Consider the following 11,501-nt stretch of genomic DNA (forward strand, 5'->3'; position numbering starts at 1 on the left):
TCCCACAACATTTGGCTGTAAAAATCAGTGGGTATTCAGTTCAAGTGAGACTGAGGGCTGCTGGAGTCCCAGGGGTTTCTTCTAAAGGGCCCATGGACAGAAATACTCATGGATGGACTCACTTGTTCTGAGCTCCACCACTGAGATAGCAGCTCAAAAGAGGCCAGGAACATAGCTTGAGAAACTGAATTGCCTGGCTTCAGGGTAAAGGCTAGAGGGACAGTTCTGAAAGTGTTGGCAGGCACCATAATTGTTTTGCTGAGCCTTCCTTCTGCCTAGCCTGCAGGTGCAGGTGGGCACCAAACATTAGTCTCCATCAAACTTGCCCCACTCTGGTATTTCTTGAGAATTGACCTCATCCAACTCACACACATGCCAGATCCTCTTTCAGCAGCTGTTACCCAATGGCCAGCCTCAGCTCACATTACAGACTGCCCTAAAGACTCTCAAGGTTCTATACACCTCATATCAGCAAGTGCTGTTCTCAGTGTGACCCATTCCTCTTGATAAGCAGCCCCCACACCAGTACTAATGAGAGCCAGGCTCAGTTTGCAGCTTAGCCTCTCCTGGGCACCTCCAAGCCCAGCACAAGCAACTACCATCCACAGAACACATTGCATATCTTACCAGGTGGCCCAGGTCAGGCAGTGGCTGGTATGAGCCTGTACCTGAGCTCCATCCCAGAGATCCCAGAACCAACACACCTCATGGGTGACTTCAGAACACACTAGAGCATCACCTAATTAGCTTCACTAATAATATACCCAAAGGGTACTACTACAGTAAATTCTACTAGTGAGGTAAGCTCTCACACAACAGCTTGTCTACTCTGGTCATAGTCAATCCTAACTGCCAGTGGGCCTGAGTCAGTCCTACCCACTGAGGTGCCAACAGCAATCAGGCTCAGTTACAAAATTAGATTGGATAAATAAGAGGATCAAATGCGCAATTTGGAAACAACATATACAGTTTAAGCCACCTGTGGGACAACATCAAGAATAACAACAGTCACGTAATAGGGATCCCAGAAGGGGGAGAGAGCAAGTAATTGAAAACCTATTTGATATCCTCGCTGGGTAACTTCCTAGTGCATGAGTGCGTGCTCCAGTGCATTTTCTCACAAAGGGCATTTTAGGACTAGTTGATTTGAAGTTCCCCTCTGCTCTCTGTGCTGTAACCAGTTCCCACCATCCAGGTACTTCTTCCTTCCCCAGCTGGGCCTCTGAGTGATCTAGAGTTGCTGGTGTGTGCCTGCAGTCCCGGCTTCATTCCCTTCAACCTGCTGCATTTCCCAGCACTGCACACAGCCTCGCCACTTCACTCTCCCCACCACTCACCACGGAGGCCTCCACCCCCATGCAGCCGCAGACCAGCAGCCAGATACAAACCCACTGAGCCCCACATGTATTGGGGCTTCAGGAGAGGGAGGAGCTGTTCAAGCTCAAGATGGGCTGGTGGTGTACATCAACAAGGTGCACAGACTGGAAATAGAGCAGTGTGCTGCAGCTGCAGGTGACAGTCATTGCCTGAGGAGGTGTGCTGCAGGTCACTGGTCTCAAGGCACTTCGTGAGGCCAAGTAGGCAGATGCACGAAGAGTGCTGAAGACAGCATGCAAGCACACCAAGCTGCAGATAGAACTGGACAAGTTCAACTGCTCCTCAATTATGCTAAGAAAGAATCTAATCTTAATGGGGCCCAGGTCAAGCTCTCGAATGTGAAACAGCACTGAATTCTAAAGATGTGGCTCTGACTACTGCACTTGGTGACAAAAAAAAAGGTTAGAGGGAGAATTGGAAGATCTGAAAGATCAGATTGCTCAGTTGGAAACCTCCTTAACTGCTGCCCAAAACCAGTTAGCTGATGAAAGTTTACTTAAAATGGATTTGGAGAAACGCTGTTAGAATCTTACGGAGGACTTGGAGTTTTGTAAAATCATGTATGAGGAGAAGATTAATGAGACCAGAAGGATGCTGAAACTCACTTGGTGAGGTGGATTCTGGGAGTGAGACTGAGGATGAGCACAAACTGGCTCAGGCTTTTCATGAGATGAAAGAGTAGCATGATGCCCAGGTCAAACTGTACAAGGAGGGGCTGGGGCAGACTTACAAGTCAAACTTGGGAATGCCTGACTAACATCAGAGATGAACACTTCCATTGTCAACAGTGCCAGGGAAGAACTAGTAGAAAGTCATATGAGAACTGAATGCCTTTCATTTCAGCTTTCTAGTCTACAAAGAGTCTAGAGCATGTTTGGAGAAGATTCAAGAGCTAGATTACATGCTTGCTAAAGAAAGAGACAACCCTTGGTGCATATTGTCTGACAAAGAGAGAGATACGGTGGAAATGGGGGATCAGGTGAAGCAACAGCTGAATGATCACGAACAACTTTCTAATGTAAAGTTACCCTTGGACATGGAAATCAGTGCTTACAGAAAACTCTTAGAAAGTGAAGAAAAGAGACTGAAGCTCTCTCCAAGCCCTTCTTCTTATGTGACAGTATCACAAGCATCCTCAAGTCGCAGAGGATATACAAATAGAAGGAAATGGAAGATAATCGACATGGAAGAGTCAGAGACCAGCAGTGATGTTAGCATCTCTCATTCCACTTCAGCCACTGGGAATGTCTGTATTTAAGACATAGATGTTAATGGAAAATTTATCTTGAAGAATACTACTGAACAGGATCAACCAATGGGAGGCTTGAAGATGATCAGAACAATTGTAGACACATCAGTCAAATACAAATCTATCTCAAGATATGTGCTAAAGGCAGGCCAGACTGTTACACCTGGTCTGCAAATGCCGGTGTCACAGCCATTCCTCCCACAGACCTCACCCGGAAGAACCAGAACTAGTGGGACACTGGTGAAGATATGAAGGTTAGACTGAAAAATTCTCAGGGAGAGGAGGTTGCTCAAAGAAATACAATCTTTAAAACAACCGTACCTAAACAGGCAAAGGAAGAGGTGGAAGAAGCTGAAGCGGCTGTCCAGGAAGAACTCCAGCCACAGAGATCCCAGACAGCATCCAATAGAAGCTGTGCAATTATGAAAATTTCTCAAGTCAACTGTCTTCCTTAAAATAAACAAGTATGGTAATCTTTACCTACATACACTGCAGAGCCTTTTCTGACGCACAGAATATTTTTATTTCCTTTATGTGAATTTTCAAGCTGTGAATCTAATAGCCTTAATTTCCCTTGTTGACACTGAAAGTTTCATGAAAGAAATAATATACATACACTTTGTAGCAAGATGTGAATTACTGAACTAACTGTGTGCTGTTTAGAAAGGGTCCCTTAAATTTTTTGACATTTCTGTATGTGTATGTGTGTTTTTAGTTCTTATGACAAAAGGAGGGGAGGGCCAATAAACCACTGTGTGTCTGGGCCTAATTTGAAGATTGATATTCTAATCTAAAAATCTGCTCTTGATTATTCTCTGCTATATATAACACTGCTGTGAAAGAGGGGAGAAATGCTTTTCAATATATTAAAAATTTGTCATGAAATTTTTTGTAATAATCAAGGCTACAATTTTTAATAGAAAAGAGACATCACATAAATAAAATGTAAGACAAAAATGACATGATCATATCAATTGATGATGCAAAAGCATTTGATAAAGTACAATACTCATTTATGATATAAACACTCAGCAAAGTGAGAATAGAGGGAGCAGCCTCAACATAATAAAGGTCATATATGAGAAACCTGCAGTCAACATCATACTCAGGGGGCTATTAAAAAATCCCATTTACTATAGCAATAAGAAAAATAAAGTACCGAGGAATAAACTTAACCAATGAGGTAAAAGATCCATACTCAGAAAACTACACAACGCTGAAGAAAGAAACTAAGGAAGACACAAATAAATGAAAGCATATACTGTGCTTATAGATTAGAAGAATTAACGTCATTAAAATGCCCCTACTACCCAAAGCGCCTATAAATTCAATACAATGCCTATTAAAATACCAATGGCATATTTCACAGATAGAAGAAATATTTCAGAAATTTATAGGGAACCCTAAAAAAACCTGAATAGCCTCAGAAATTTTGAGAAAGAAGAACAAAATAAGAGGGATCACAATACCTGGTATTAAACTATATTACAAAGCTACTGTAATCAAAACAGTCTGGTACTGGCATAAGAACAGACACACAGATTGGGAGGACAGAATAGAGAGCCCATAAATAAACTCATGTCAGTATAGCCAATTAATGTTGGATAAAGGGGGCAGGAACACAAAATACAGTAAAAAATAGCCTCTTCAACAAATGGTGTTGGGAGATCTGGACAGGTACATTCAAAAAAATGAAACTAGACTACTGACTTATACTATACACCAAAATGAACTCAAGATGGATAAAAGACTTAATTATAAGCCATAGCATCATAAAAGTCCAGAGGAAAACATAGACAGAAAAATTTCAGATATCCTACACAGTAATATTATCATCAATATAGTTCCTAGGGCAAGGAATAGAAAGGAAAGCACAAATAAATGGGACTACATAAAACTAAAAAGCTTCTTCACAGCTAAAGAAAATGTCATCAAAATGAAAAGAGAACCAAGCATAAGGGAAAACATATTTGCCAATGATACATTGGACAAGGGTTTGATCTCCAAAATATACAAAGAAATCGCAGGACTTCACACCAGGAAGACAAACAATCCAATTAAAAAATGGGCAAAGGACCTGGGCACTTCTCCAAGGAGGACATACATAGAACCTATAGACATAAGAAAGAATGTCCAATATCACTAGCTGTCAGGGAGATGCAAATTAAAACCACAGTGAGATACCACTTTACACCAGTCAGAATGGCCATCATTAACAAATCAACAAACAATAAGTGCTGGTCAAGATGTGGAGAGAAGGGAACCCTAGTGCATTCTTGGTGGGAATGCAGACTGGTGCAGCGACTGTGGAAAACAGTACGGAATTTCCCCCACAAAAATTAAAGGTGAAACTGTCTTTTGACCCAGCATTCTAGCTTCTGGGAATATATCTTACGAATCCCAAAACACCAATTCAAAAAGAATATATGCATCCTTGTGCTCATAGCAGCATTATTTATAATAACCAAGACATGGAAACAGCCCAAATGTTTATCACTAGATGAGTAGATAAAAAAGCTGTGGTACATTTACAAAATGAAATACTACCCAGCCATAAGAAGAAGGAACTCTCACCTTCAACAGCATGTGTGGACCTGGAGATTATTGTGCTAAGTGAAATAAGTCAGTAGGTGGAACACAAACGCCATATGATCTCACTTATATGTGGGACCTAATGAATATAATAAACTGATGAACAAAATAGAAGCTGAGGCACGGATACATTGATCTGACTGATAGTTGTCAGAGAACAGGGGAGGAATTGGATGAAAGAAGGTGAAGGGGTTAGCCAAAGAACATATGTGCCTAACCCACAGACACAAACAACAGTGCAGTGATGGCCAGTTAGAAAAGGAGGTGACAGTGAGAGGGAATAGGCAAAAGTAGAAAAAGATGGGAACATCTGTAATAGTGTAAACAATAAAAATAAAGTGAAAAAATACATACAAATTTTAAAAAATAGATAAAAAACTAACGGAGCTCATTGCTACCAAACCAGTATTACAAGAGATGTAAAGGGATTTCTTGAAGAGGAAGAGGAAGAAGGGGAAGAAGAAGAAGGAGAAGAAGGAGGAGGAGAAGATGAAGAAGAGGAGGAGGAGTAGGGAGATCAAGGAGATGAATAATAATATGGCGATAGCTACATACATATCAACAATTATTTTAAATGTAGGTAGATTAAATGTTACCGTCAAAAGAAACTTGTTAAGCCTGGCTGGCGTAGTTCAGTGGATTGAGTGAGGGCTGAAAACCAAAGCATTGCAGATTTGATTTCCATTCAGGGCACATGCCTGGGTTGCAGGCCACGGCTCCCAGCAACCGCACATTGATGTTTCTCTCTCTCTCTCTTTCTCCCTCCCTTCTCTCTCTAAAAAAATTAAATAAATAAAATCTTTTTTAAAAAATAAATTAATTAATTAAAAAAAAAGAAACTTGTTAACTAAGTGAATAAGAACAAAATACCCATGCATATACTCCAGTCACAAGACCCATTTTAGACAGAAAAACACATACTTACTGAAAGTACAGGGATGGAAACAGATATTTCATGAAAATTAAAAAAAATAATTATACAGGGTCCAACACAAATAATGTCCCCTTTTTATTATAAAATCTTTTATTACAGTATCATAAGCACATAATTCTGAAACATAACAATATCACATTCAAGCACAAGATATGACAAATTGTATTTTAGGTGAAATGCTCAAATTAAAAGTATTAGTTATTACTCCCACATTATTACCCTACCAACCACACTCACACAGGTCTGACTTCTGCTGGACCCTATATACCTGGGGAAACAATACTTGCATCACAAAAAGTAGACTTTAAAACAAAGGCAAAGAAGAACATTATATAATTGTAAAGGCATAAATTCAGAAAGAGGATATAAGCCTTGTAAACATTTGCATACTCAACATAAGAGCACTTACATATATAAAGCAAATATTAATGGACATAAAGGGATAGATTGACAATTATACAGTACCAGTGAGGGACTTTAATGTGCCTTTGATATCAATGGATACGTCATCCAAACAGAAAATTATAAGAAAACAATACCTTAAATAATACATTAATTAAATTTATAATTTATTAATTATATTTAATTTAGTATTTAATTTATATTTTTAGAACATTTTACTCAAAGAAACAAAACACACATTCTTTTCAAGTGCACATGGAAAATTGTCTAGGATATAGTACATTCTCAACAAATTTAAGAAGACTGAAATCATAACATGCATCTTCTCCAATTAACTACAAGAAGAAAGATGAAAAACATACAAACACATTGAAGTTAAATAACATGTTACTGTAGACAAATGCAAATAAAAACAAAATGACTCAAAATATATGGCACACAGACAAATCAGTAGTAAAAGGAAAAGGCACAGAAATAAAAGCCTACCTTAAGAAACAAGAAATACATGAATTAAACAATTTATCCTTATACCTAAGAAGCTAGATAAAGAACAAACACAATCCAATGTGAGTAGAAAGGAGAAAATAAAAGCTCAGAGCAGAAATAAATGAAATAGAATCCAGAAAACAATATAAAAAATCAATAAAACCAAGAGCTGGTTCTTAGAAAAGCTAAATAAAATTCATAAACTTTTAACCAGTCTTACAAAAAAAGGACCTAAATAAATAAAATCAGAAATGAAAACAACTAATAATACAGTAATATGAAGAATAATATGCCAATGAATTGCACAATATGATGTTAATGGATCAACTCCTAGAAACACACAATCTTCCATGATTGAATCAGAAGCAGAATCAGAAAATCTGAACAGCCCAATAATTAGTACAACTACTACCACTACTATAAAAAAGAGATTCAGTAACCAATAAACTCTGCACATTATTTAATTAGATTGTTTTTGTGGGCATGGTGCATTGACTTGAATAAGTTCTTTATATATTTTTTTATGTTAACCCCTTGTTTTAGCTGTTGTTTGTAAATGTCTTCTCCCATTTGTTTTTTTTGTTTGTTTTATTGGTGGTTTCTTTTGCTGTACAGAAGCTTTTTAGTTTGATATGGTTTCATTCATTTATTTTTGTTTTTACTTTTTTTGACTTTGGGGTGAAATTCATAAAATCCTGTCTAAGATCAAGGTCCATAAGTTCAGTATTTATGTTTTCTTCTATGTAATTTATTGTTTCAAATCTTATTTTGGGTCTTCAATCCATTTTAAGTCAATTTTTGTAAATGGGGACAAACGGCAGTCTAATTTCTATCCTTTTCATGTGGCTTTTGAATTTTTACCACTACCATTTATTGAAGAAACATTCTTTTTTCCATTGTTTGTTCTTGGCTCCTTTGTCAAAAAATTAATTGCCCGTATACATGTGGCTTTATTTTGGACTATCATTACTCTTTCTTTCTAATCTCTGTGTCTATTTTTCTGCCAATACCATGCTGTTTTGATTACTGTCACCTTGTATTATAATTTGAAGTTACAGAATGCAATACCTTGGGTTTATTCTTCACTCCCTCAGGATTGATTTGTCTATTCATCCTCTTTTGTGGCTTTATACAAATCTGATAATTGTTGTTTTATTTATTAAAAAATTCAATTGCATTTACATGGGAATTGCATCAAATCTATATATAACTTTGAGTGATATGGCCATTTTAACTATGATGATACTCCCAATCCATGAGCTCAGATTATTTTTTCATTTCTTTGTCTTTTTTCTATATCATTTAATAATGTTTTATAGTTTTCATTGTGTCAATCCTTCATATCCTTTGTTTATTTCTAAGCATTTCATTATTTTTCAATGTAAACAATGATGAGAGGACCTGAACAGACACTTCTCTCAAGGATACATATAAATGGTCAACATATATATGAAAAGATCCTCAACTTCATTAGCTATTAAGGAAATGCAAATCATACCTACAATGACATTCTACCTCATGCCTGTTAGAATGGCTATTATCAAACTATATATTTCTCAAACTATTCACAAAAATTCAGGTAGAAAGAAGACTCTCAAACTCATTTTATAAAGTCAGCATTACTCTGATTCCAAAACAAGACAGATGCAACAAAATAAAAGGAAATTATAGGCCAATATCCCCAAAGATATAGATGCAAAAATTCTCAAAAAAAATTAGCAAGCCAAATTCAGCAATACATTTAAAAATAATATACCACAATCAAATGGGATATATTCTTGGAAAGCAAGGTTATTTCTGTACCTAAAAATTCCATATTGAGATACACCACATAAACAAAATGAAGCACAAAATTATATGATCATATCAATAAATGCAGAAAAAATCACTTGACAAAATCCAGGATTAATTTATGATAAACCTCACAGCAAAGTGAAAATAGTGAGAACATACTTCAACTGAGTAAAGGCCATATATGACAAACCCAGAGTTAGTATCATACACATGGTGAAAAACTAAAGCATTTTTCGTAAGATCAGGAACAACACAGGTTATCTACTTTCACCACCTTTACGTAACATGACATTGAAGTCCTAGCCCAACTATCACACAAGTAAAAGAAATAAAAGACATTCAAATGGAAGCAACAATTAAAACTCATTATTTCCAGATGAGTTGATGCTATATAGAGAGAGAACACTAAAGAGTCAACACACACACACACACACACACACACACACACACACCTGTTAGAACTACTACATTAATTCAGTTAAGTAGCAGAATACAAAATTAATATTCAGAAATCGGTTGCATTTTGATAACCAATAACATACTATCAGGAATAGAATTTAAGAAACAAATTCCATTCACTATTGCATCAAAAATAGTAAAACATCTAGAAATAAATATAAGTGAGAAGAGTCCTGCAGTCAGAAAATTATGCCTTTGATGAAAGGAATTGAAGAAGACATGAATAAATAGGAGGATAAACTGTGTTCATGGATAAAATTACTGTCATTGGCAGGGGATCATTTCATAAATTATGTAAAGTTCTAATCACTATGCTGTACACTGGAATCTAATTTTATACTGAATTTCAACTGTGATTTAATAATTAGGAAAAAGTAAAATTTAGAATATGGAGACCTAACTTTGCAAAAGTGAATTAACATATAAAAAGGAAGAAGTTTTTGACACATGCTACAAAATGGAATAACCTTGAGAATGAGAGGATCAGCATATGTGACCCAGGTTGGTTATTTTGAGGTGAAGACTATTGAAAAATGGCAGACCCAAGAACTCTCTGCTCTCCTCCTTTCTGTCTAAAAACAGTGTATACATGTCCCCCCTCTTGTTTGACATGATGAGAATGACCCTTGTCACTCAATACAGACAGCTAGAACAGGGATGAGTGTGCAAACACAAACCTTACTAAAATAACCCCTTTTTTCTATTAGATTCTTCCATATATTTCCTAGCCACTTTCACAATTTATCAGCCCTAGAAGCCAAAATCCTTTTTCAGCTTTTTCTAGTCACTTCTCTATAATTTACTGCCCATGTTAAAATGGTATATAATGGTAGATAAGCCCTGAGTCTAACCACCTCTTTAAATGTTTCACTTTTTTTCCTGTGAAGGCCCTGCACATGTTAAAATATCAATAAAGTGTGTACACCTTCTCTTATTAAAAAATAACATAAATAGGAAGGTTTCAAATATATGTAAAGTTCAGGCTATAGAAAGAAAAAAATGTGTCCATAATAAACACTCAGAAATGTTTAAAATGTATAAGTGTATGTCACCTATATGTCTATAAAAATAAATTTAAAATACCATAATAGAAAATGTTTCTTAGTAAAATACCAAAAGTAATACAAAAATAAATCTAAATAGAAGATTAAGTGGCATGCTAAGAAAATCTGGAATCAAGTGCTATTTTAACATCTAAAGAGCAAATAAATCAAATGTTACATACATTATCCAGGGTCATGGAAAAAGCAAAAGAGTCTCATATTGTATATTAACATAATAATAGGACCCTGAACCAAACATCTAACAAAGGTGACATTGCCATCTTCTATTGTCACTGCTAAATACAAACATTTTATTTCCAAAAAGGCACATCAGGATATAACAATTATAATGATGTATTCAAACATTTAACACATTATATATATTTTACTTTATGTTACATTCTTTCTACAGTCTGTCTGTCTATCTATCATCTATCCTCACTTGATGCTAACAAATTTATGAGGTTAGGTTCTGTTGTAATCCCCAGTTTATATAATATTAAAATGAGATTTACAGAGATTAAGAAACTCCCTTAGCAATTTTGAGTTACACATGTAAGACACTTGGAAGTTGCCACTACATTGTACAAACAAGTAAAGAGCAGAACAGACTGAGAAAACCTCAGCACTGCTAAGACCTGTAAGAGAGGTAAGGAAACAGGGGAAAATACACCTAAATTGGAGAAATTAACAGGCAAATACAGAAAAATCAAAATTTACCTGAGCATAGAATCCAGAACAGACACCACAGCAGGAATCAGGGCCAGGTGGGTGAACTTGAAATGAATAAATTTCTGGAAGCTTCATGTGGATTTTCTAAATCCATAGAATGTACACTCTAAAAGTCAGCTATAATGTAAACTATAAATTTTGGATGGTTATGATGTGTCATTGCAGCATCAATTACAGCAAATGTACCAGTCTGGTGAGTGACATTGATAATGTGGGAATTTAAATGTGTGTGGGGACAATGAGTATATGAGACATCTCCATACCTTCCTCTCAGTTTTGTAGTTAACTTAAAACTGCTCTAAAAAAATAAAGTTATTTAAAAACAATTCCCTCAGCACTACACTGTTGGTGAGTAAAGCAATAAAGCAAAGTAGAATTAGTATTCTCAACCATTAGATTATATGCTACATAAAACAGTGTTTCTTCTGAGACT

At 36.2% G+C, this 11,501-nt stretch overlaps 1 pseudogene; it reads left to right on the forward strand.

The window, feature by feature from the left end:
- Positions 1 to 531: 531 nt before the first annotated feature.
- Positions 532 to 3,081, forward strand: LOC114488282 (annotated as a pseudogene).
- Positions 3,082 to 11,501: the final 8,420 nt, after the last annotated feature.

Source organism: Phyllostomus discolor, chromosome 2, assembly GCF_004126475.2.
Source record: "Phyllostomus discolor isolate MPI-MPIP mPhyDis1 chromosome 2, mPhyDis1.pri.v3, whole genome shotgun sequence".
Lineage (NCBI taxonomy): Eukaryota > Metazoa > Chordata > Mammalia > Chiroptera > Phyllostomidae > Phyllostomus > Phyllostomus discolor.